This window comes from Camelus dromedarius, chromosome 7, assembly GCF_036321535.1.
Source record: "Camelus dromedarius isolate mCamDro1 chromosome 7, mCamDro1.pat, whole genome shotgun sequence".
Taxonomy (NCBI): domain Eukaryota; kingdom Metazoa; phylum Chordata; class Mammalia; order Artiodactyla; family Camelidae; genus Camelus; species Camelus dromedarius.
The window spans coordinates 40,802,586-40,811,632 of NC_087442.1; the positions used below are offsets into that span (position 1 = coordinate 40,802,586).

Sequence of the window (9,047 nt, forward strand, 5' to 3'; positions counted from 1 at the left end):
AAACTACCTTTGAGTCTTGATGAAATAGACCTTTCCAGGAGATCTGAAGCTCTCAAGCCTTAAAAATCCTCCAGGAGCAGATGCTCTGCAGATGGAGACTGCTAACCAAAGACCCTGTCAGATGGAGGAGATGATGACAAAGCAGACGGCTTCTACCCAACATGGCAGAAGATTAATTTCCTGGTATCTCAGATTTTCTTCTGCTTTACTGCTAATCTTATTTGTTACCGTACTTTGGTGCCCCCTAGCCATCACCTCATGGTTTCACAGAATGCGTTCACATGTTCTCACTGTTGTATTTTCACTCTCTCACCAACTCTGCAATTTAAGAAAAGGCAAAACCCCTCGTGTTTTTCTCAGTCCAGTTACTGCTCTAAATCTAACTGACTGATAGATTATTTTCATTTCCAACCTGACCTCACTGACAAAAATTTAAAGTGACAGCTGTTACTTTATATACTTCAGACAGTAGGTTTTTATGATATTGAAATTTCCTTTTATTTATTAACCCCAATCCTTCAGTCTTATAAAAATTGGAAACTACCTGAAGTCAACAAAATACTTCCGCTGAAATCACTATAGTACAGACATTATAAGCTCACTTAGGAGTGGGAACAGATACTGGGGTTTTCCCTGTGGCAATGGTCAGTCTGTTCTCTTCAGAGACTCCAGCCTGATTTGGAAGAATTCTTTGCCTTCACTCAGAGTATCCACCTGCCTCAAGGGACAAGCAGTTGGCTCAAGCCTAATGTGACAAATGTTATTTATACTCCCAATATAGACTACCCACCTCATCCTACAACCTTTCATCTTTTCATTCAACCAACAATATATTAGTTTTCATCTTTTTCAACCAACAACATATCAGTTTGTGGGCTATTGCTAAAGCAGGGCACAGAGGAAATTTTACAGCATTCTGTATAAAATAAAAATGAAATAAAATAGAATTTAAAATATTTTAAAATAAAATAATTTTATATAAATAATTTATTTTATGTATTTAAAATAAAAATAATTTATTTAAAAAAATAAAATAAAAGAGGAAGGAACACTTTCCAATTATTTTAATGAGCCCTTCATTATCCTGATAACAAAACCAAAGATACTGCAAGAAAACTACAAACCAATATCCCTCATGGACATAGATGCAAAAAAAAAAAAAACCCTTAACTAATATTAGCAAACTGAATCCAGAAATATATAAAACGTTGGTTCAAGATTTAAAATCAATCAGTGAATTTATCATATTAGCAGATTAAAGAAAAATCTTACTATCATTTCAACAGAGAAAAAGCATTTGACAAAATTCAATATTCACTCATAATAAATCCTCCTAGGGAACAGGAACAAAAGGCAAGTTGCTCAGTTTTATAAAAGGCATCTACAAAAAAACTACAGCTAACAAAACCTTAGTAGTGAGACTGAATGCTTTCCTTTCAAGTTCAAGAACAAGTAAGGTTCTCAGCTTTTAGTACTTCCATTCACATCATACTGGAGATCCTAGCCAACATAACAAGAGAGACGGGGCCGGGGGCGGGGGGGTGGATGGAGGGAGGAAGAAGGGAGGGAGGAGGGAGGGAAAACAAGAAAAACTAAAATATTTTGGAAAAAAAGAATAAAGTTGGAGGACTCACACTGCCTCATTTCAAGACAAAGCTTCAGCAATCAAGACAATGTAGTAGTGGGGAAGGGCAGAAAAACAAGCAGAATAGAGAATCTAGAAATGAATCCACACATGTACGGACAACAGATTTTTGACATAATACAAATATAATTAATCAGAGTAAGAACAGTCATTTTAACAAGTTGTGCTAAAATAACTGGGCTTTCATATGCAAAAAGAAAAAAAAAAGACATACTTCAACTCATACTTTGCACTGTGTTAAAAAAAAAAAAACTGGAAATGAATCATAGACTAGATATAACACCTAAATCTCCTAGAACACAAGCCAGCAAACTAAGGCTTATGGGCCAAATTTGTCAGATGATATGGAAAGAGTAAAGCAGGGTAAGGTAAATAGGGAATATGAGGGTGCTGGCAGACCAACAAGGTGGTAAGGTGTTCTCATTTTATATTGTAAGGTTAAGGTCTCTCTGATGAGGCAACAGCTGAGCAAAAGTAACAAAATCTGTTACAGGGGAAGCCTGCAGAGACCTGAAGGAAGTGCCACAGCTAGAGGGAAGAGCAAGTGCAAAGGCCCTAGGGTAGGGGCTCGCCTGGTATACTTTAGAAACATCAAAAGACCAGTGTGGCCTCAGGGGAAGAAGGAGAGTGGGGGAAATGAGAGAAAGAGCGACTGGAATGTAAACATCTGTGTATGCATGCACACACACCCCAGACATCATAGGGTCATTTAGGTCATGGTAAAGACCTCAGCTGTGACTTTGAGTAAGATGGGATCCATGAAGGATTTTTAGGAGAGGAGTCACATGATCTGATATTATATAATGGCATCCCATGAATACACAGGCATAGAAAAGTCTGGAATGACATATATCAACATATTAAGAAGAAAAAAAAAATCCCTGGGGAGATGCAGAAAGGAAAAACATGTTTTCTCCTTTGTGCTTTACTTGTATTTTTGAAAATTTCTATAACCAATATCCAGTATTTTGCTGAAAAAAATTTATTTTTAAATATCTAGGGGATGAATCATTAGAACTGTCAACCAAGATACCTTTTCCTTTGCTTTACCTTAAGCTCAAAACAATTTTAAGCAGCCCATTTCAGCTCCTATGATTAATAAGCAAAACTGAATATGAACTAAGCGGCATGTAAGTGGCTAATAAATCTCTAAAACAAGCCACTGACATTCAGGAAGGGCTTAAAGAGAACGGGTTAACTGTTTCAAACTGTTTTAACCACTTTCTTGCTTGCTTGAATTTAGTAGTAATTTTATCGATTTAATACTTGCCAATTTTTGCAAAGTTGTCTACACGTTTCTCTTAACTGCAAGGATTTTCAAAAGCATCAGGATACTGAGACAAAGAGAAGCTTTCAGTAGATAAGCAGCCTGGGTCGACGGGGGATTTAGAGAAAACACACACCTTGGCCACTGCTTGAGAAGCAAGTGGCCAAACACGGAAATGGTGAAGGACCATTCCAGGAGAGGTTCTCCAGTGTTTCTAGGGAAGGTCTCTGTTCTAGTTATTGATTGCTGTGTATCAAAGCATCCCCAACTTCAGTGGCATGAAACAGCAATACCGTATGTTATCATCTCTCACAATCCTGGAGGTTGAGTACACCCAGCCAGGTGGTTCTCGCTTGGGGTCTCTCAGATGGTTGCAGGCTGCCAGTGGCTGGGACTGGAGTCATCCAGAAGGCTTCCTCATGCACGTGTCTGGCAGCTGATGTGGCCTGGGCCTCCTCACAGCAAGGAAACTTGGTTCCATGAGAGAGCTTCCCGATAGTGCCATGAAGAAGCAGCACTGCCTTTTCTAACCATGTCTCGGAAGTTACACAGCATCCCTTTGGCTGCATTAGTTAGAAATTAGTAGGGCCAGCTCATGCTCAAGAGAAGTGAAGTTGGTATTTTACCTCTTGATTGAGGAAATAGCAAAGAATCTGCAGACATGATTTAAAATCAGTCTACCCTCTGGCTTAAAGTCTACTAGATGGAATCAGACGAGAAAATAATAAAAGGTATTAGGCCAAGTGTAAAGAAAGAAGTATTTACAAATTAATTATGGGGGTGGTTCACAAGGAGTTAGCACAATCAGAAGCAGCTTTCTCTAAGAAAGGGCATTTTGAAAGGCCTTATAGAATGGTGGAATGTTCACAGGCAAATGTATGAGGGAAAAATAATCTAGACATCCATTCCCTTGGGTTGCTAAAAAGGTCTACAGAGGATTTGGCAAATGATTTCAACTGGGATTTAGGGTATGTGGAAAAGAACAGTACATGTGACTGAAAACATAGAGTTTGGTTATAATATTAAAGTACTATATTTCAAATCAGAGGTGTTAAAAACTCCCAGAAACACTCAGGTGAGGTTTAAGAGGAGACTTAATCTACTCAGCTGCAAATTAAGTGTCTAAATAAATCTATAAACATTAAGCCCTATAACCTCTCCAAACTGACCTACAACTTAGGGCCTACTCCCCTTCACTGGGCCTTGAGGTTTCCACTCAATCTGCCTTTGGAGGTACAGAGTCCCCAAAGTCCATGACACATCTGTCCTCTCTTAGTTTAACCTCTATCGAGATGTCCCACAATCAATCAAGCAAACTATTTACCATAAGACAGCTTCACTAATCCAACAAGATAAAAAGGGTTTACTTCTGATATCATTTCCTAGATGAACATCTTATCAACTCTGCTTTCATAACCTCTCTATAAACTTCTGGTGGTATACTATCAGATTTATAAAGCCAAGAATTTTGATGTTCATAATCGTAATTTCAGTTCAGTCATCTACCAATACTTTTCTCTTGGTCAAATCACTTAACCTCCCCAAGTTTCCTCATCTGTGAACATGAGGATGAAAATCCCTTTCTGAAAGGGTTGTTGTAGGAATTAAATGAGATATCTGTGCTTACCATGATGGCTAGCACAGAGTGAGTATTCCAAAATACAAGATATCACTTTTATCAGCATAAGCTTATAACACAAAACCTTAATAAAACAACTATCAAAAGGCTGATGTGAATAGGTTAATAGTTCTATTTTTACCATCATTAAGTGTGGTCAACCTATGTCCCTGGAATTAGATGATTCCACAATTTCATTTTTATATTAAATTGTAATATTCTTCACTTGCCTTCTTTTTAATTTATAATTTCAAGAGATACTGGTGGATAAGTAAGTTTCTTTCACAGAATGTCATAGCAGAAGAAAATTAAACAGGGACAACAATACAGAACGATGGGTACAGTCTTCACCAGAGTGACTGGAGAGGATCTAGACAGAGTGGTCAGACACAGCCTATCTGAGCAAGTGACATTCATGCAGAGATCTGAATATTGAGAAAGAACCAGCCAAGTGAGGATCTGGAGAAAGAGCATAAATATTGTATATAAAAAAATTGTATCTCATCATCAATTCTTATACCAGCATTAAATTAGAGGCCAGTACCAGTGATGAACATAGATGCAAAAATCCTCAACAAAATATTAGCAAACAGAATCCAACAGCACATAAAAAGATCATATACCACGATCAGGTTGGGTTTATCCCAGGAACACAAGGATGGTTCAACATACGCAAATCAATCAATGTGATACACCACATCAACAAGAGAAAGGTTAAAAAAACACATGATCATCTCAATAGATGCAGAAAAAGCATTTGATAAAATTCAACACCAATATATGATAAAAACCTTTCCTAAAGTGGGTATAGAGGGAATATATCTCAACATAATAAAAGCTTATTCCAGCATTAGCACAGTGGGACTTAGAAAGCTTAATTGATTTTCCCCAAGTAAAGTAAAATCCATCTCCTAATACACCTATTTCTCAAATATAGTTGCAGAATAAAAAATTACACAATTTTTAAAAAGTTATTATAATAAATGGATTAAATTTTTAAATGAATTACATATAAAAGTATCAGGAGAAAATTCAAGTTACTTATGTAAACTTAAGATGAGTAAAATCCTTCTAAATATGACCACAAAGGTCAAAAACATAAAAGCAAAAATTGATAAATGTGATTATTTTTATAGAAAGATAAATGTTTTAATAGAAAAAAGACAAAACAAAAACCATAAGAAAAAGCATTACCATAAATAAGATTCAAAGACAAATGACAAACTGAAAAACATATCTGCAATCCATATTAAAGATTAATAGTCTTAATATTTAAAAATATCTTAAGATAAACCACTAAGGGAAAAAAACAAATAGGCTAAAGTCATAAATAATTCACAAAGATACAAATGGCCAAGACACTAATAAAAAGATTTTCAACTAGTCATAATGAAAGAAATTTAATGAAAACTGATACTCTATCAAAATAGCAAGATAGAAAAAGTGACAAAACTCATTTTTGCCTAAAGTATGGGAAAATTTAAACTCACATGTCCTGTTGGTTGCAGTGTAAACAACTTGAAATTTCAACAATTTATTAATGAAGTTATAGTTACATCAATAATAGTATGATATCAAAATTATGAAGTAGATCTGTATTTAATGACAAAGATATTTACATTTGTTGAATGTACAGGCCGAAAGACAACAGAGATGGTATGACAATTTATGTAAAATTATGTTTGTGCAGATTTTAAGTGAGAGTATATTCACCAAATATTAACTGTGGTTATCTATACAGTAAGATTTGAGGTAGTCTTACTTTTTCTTTGCATTTATGAGTTCTTACATACTTACTTTTGCATTATCCCAATGAAAGATTTTTTAAAAGCTGTCCGGACTTGACTATCAGCTAACAATTCAAATACCAGCAACTATAAACATTGTTTGAGTTCCCACCTTGCTCGATAAGAGAAAGTACACTAGAGTATTTACGAAAACACTATAAAGCCAAGATCTGTCAACTCTTAATAGTGGAAGAATGCCCAATTGAGGATCTTCCAATCATTTGGATTACATCATGATTTACTACATGAAAAATGTAAAGCTATGCTAATACTTACAAACCAGTATCACCTTTAGATCAAGTGCCATGGAAAACTTTCTACATTTCTAAGCCAAGAACACTTCTCAGTTTCAAAACCTATCATAAATATACAGTTACCAGGACAGGTACTAGATACTAGAATAAGGACAGACATAAATCAATGAAATAAAATTAAGAGTAAAAAAATTAATGCATTTGTAGTCAAATGATTTTCAAAAAGGGAAGCAAGATAGTTCAATGGAGGAAAAACAATCTTTTCAACAAATAATGCTGGAACAGCTGGATAGTCACACGCAAGAGAATGAAGTTGGCCCTCTATACCTCATACTGTATACAAAAATTAACTCCAAATGGATCAAAGACCTAAATGCAAGGGCTAAAATTATAAAATTATTGTAATTTTGGATTAGGCAATGGTTTCTCAGATGATACCTAAGCACAAACAGCCAAAGAAAAAAAAAAAGACAAAACTGGACTTCATCGGTGCTTCAAAAGTCACTGTCAAAAAGCAAAAAGACAACTCACAAAACAGGAGAAAATATCTGTAAGTCATATATATGATAAGGGTCTAGGAACCCATAACAAACATAACTCTTAAAACTCAATAGAAAGACAAGTAAAGATGGGGAACACATCTGAAGACATAAGGAAGATAAATAAATGGCCAACAAGCACATGAAAAGGTGCTGAACACAGTCACAGAAATGCAAATCAAAGCCACAAGGAGATACCAGTTCACATAGCCACGGGAATGGCTATATTAAAAGAGATGAGAAATTGACACAACACTGTAAACTGACTATGTAAGTCAATAAAAAAAAAAAAAGAAAAAAGCTGAACAGTAACAGATGTTGGTGAGGATGTGTAGAAATTGGAACCTTTATACAATGCTATACATATAGTGAGAATGTAAAATGGTGCAGCCATTTTGGAAAGAGTCTGGCAATTTCCAGAAAATTGGTCATAAAGTTGCCATATGTATGACCCAGCAATTCTACTACTAGGTATATGCCCAACGTAATTGAAAATGTATGTTTACAGAAAGCCTTGTACAAATACTATTCAAGGTAGCTAAAAAAGGAAACCCTAATGTCCATCAAAAAAATGTAGTATATCCACACAATGGAATATTGCTCGACCTTAAACAAAACTGAAGTGCTGCTATGTATTATATCATGGATGAACCATGAGAACATTATGCTAAGTGAAAGAAACAAGATAGAAAAGGACACATATTCTATGATTCTATTTGGAAATGTCCAGAACAGGCAGAGCTATAGAAAGTAATTTAATGGTTACCAGGGGCAACGGGGGAAGGGAACAATGGGGTATAACTACTGATGGGCATGGGGTTTCCTTTTGGAGTAATGTAAATGCTCTGGAATTTAGTGGTGATGGCTGCATAACTTTCTGAATATACTAAAAACACTGAATTGTACACTTCAAAATGGTGGATATTATGGTATGCGAATTACATTTCAATTTAAAAATTTTTTAAAAGAATGATGGCAAACTTCTTGCCTGAAGCTATGTAAGATAGAAGACAATGACGAAGTATCTTTAAAGTACTGAAGGAAAATAAAACAAAAACAAAAAGTGACTATTTAGAAATCTATGCCCAGCAAAATTTTTTTCAAAACTGAAGGTAATGACTTAAGGCTTACTATAAATCTACAATAGTAAAGATAGTGTAATACTGGTACAAGTATAGACATACAGTTCAATGGAACAAAATGGAGACCAGAAACAGATCCACACATATAGTTATTTGATTTTCAATATAAATGCCTAGTTAATTCAACAAGGAAAAGAGAATCATTTCAACAAATGATCTGGAATAAACTGGAGAGCCATTTTCATGGATAAACATAAACCTCAATACTTACCTTCACACAATATGCAAAAATTATCTTAAATTGTACCACTGATCTAAATGTAAGAGCTACGAAGAAAATCTCTGTGACTTTGTATTAGGCAAGGATTTCTTAGGACAGAAAAAGTACAAACAAGAAAAAAACTAATTAAGAAACTGAAATTCATCAAAGTTTTAAACTTTTGCTCTTTCAAAGACACTGTTAAGAAAATGAAAAGGCAAGCCACAGACAAAGTATTTACAAATCATTTATCTGGTAAAAAGATTCGTATGCAGAATATATGAAGAACTCTTGCAACTCAGTAAGATGATGCACGACATATTTAAAAACGAGCAGCCCAGTGAGACTTCAGGAAGAACTGGGTAGGGCATATGGCAAATTTTCTCCCCCACAAAATAACATTTGACAAAACTGTCAAAACAATCTTTTCAAATCTTTGGAAATTGGCCAAAGGCATGCAACAAACTGAGAAACACTTACTTAAGAAAACCTACTAAATCTTAGCAAAAACAGTGGGAGCCCAGCATTTCAGCCTGGAATAGCTCCACTTCCCCCCAGAAACCTCATGTAGTTCTACATGAGTGGGGCAAACTATG

General features: G+C 35.2%; 1 long non-coding RNA gene across 8 annotated transcripts in view; it reads right to left on the reverse strand.

Annotated features, from left to right (window-relative positions):
* LOC105095843 (uncharacterized) overlaps positions 1-5,561 on the reverse strand; it is a 44,057-nt gene extending 38,496 nt beyond the window's left edge. For 3 of the 8 annotated variants that reach the window (XR_010381635.1, XR_010381634.1, XR_010381628.1), the window contains exon 1: positions 8-5,561. This is a non-coding gene — a long non-coding RNA (uncharacterized LOC105095843). The remainder of the gene's footprint in view (positions 1-7) is intronic. The other 5 variants (XR_010381629.1, XR_010381630.1, XR_010381631.1 and 2 more) reach the window with 5 other exon arrangements.
* Between the last annotated feature and the right edge of the window lie 3,486 nt (positions 5,562-9,047).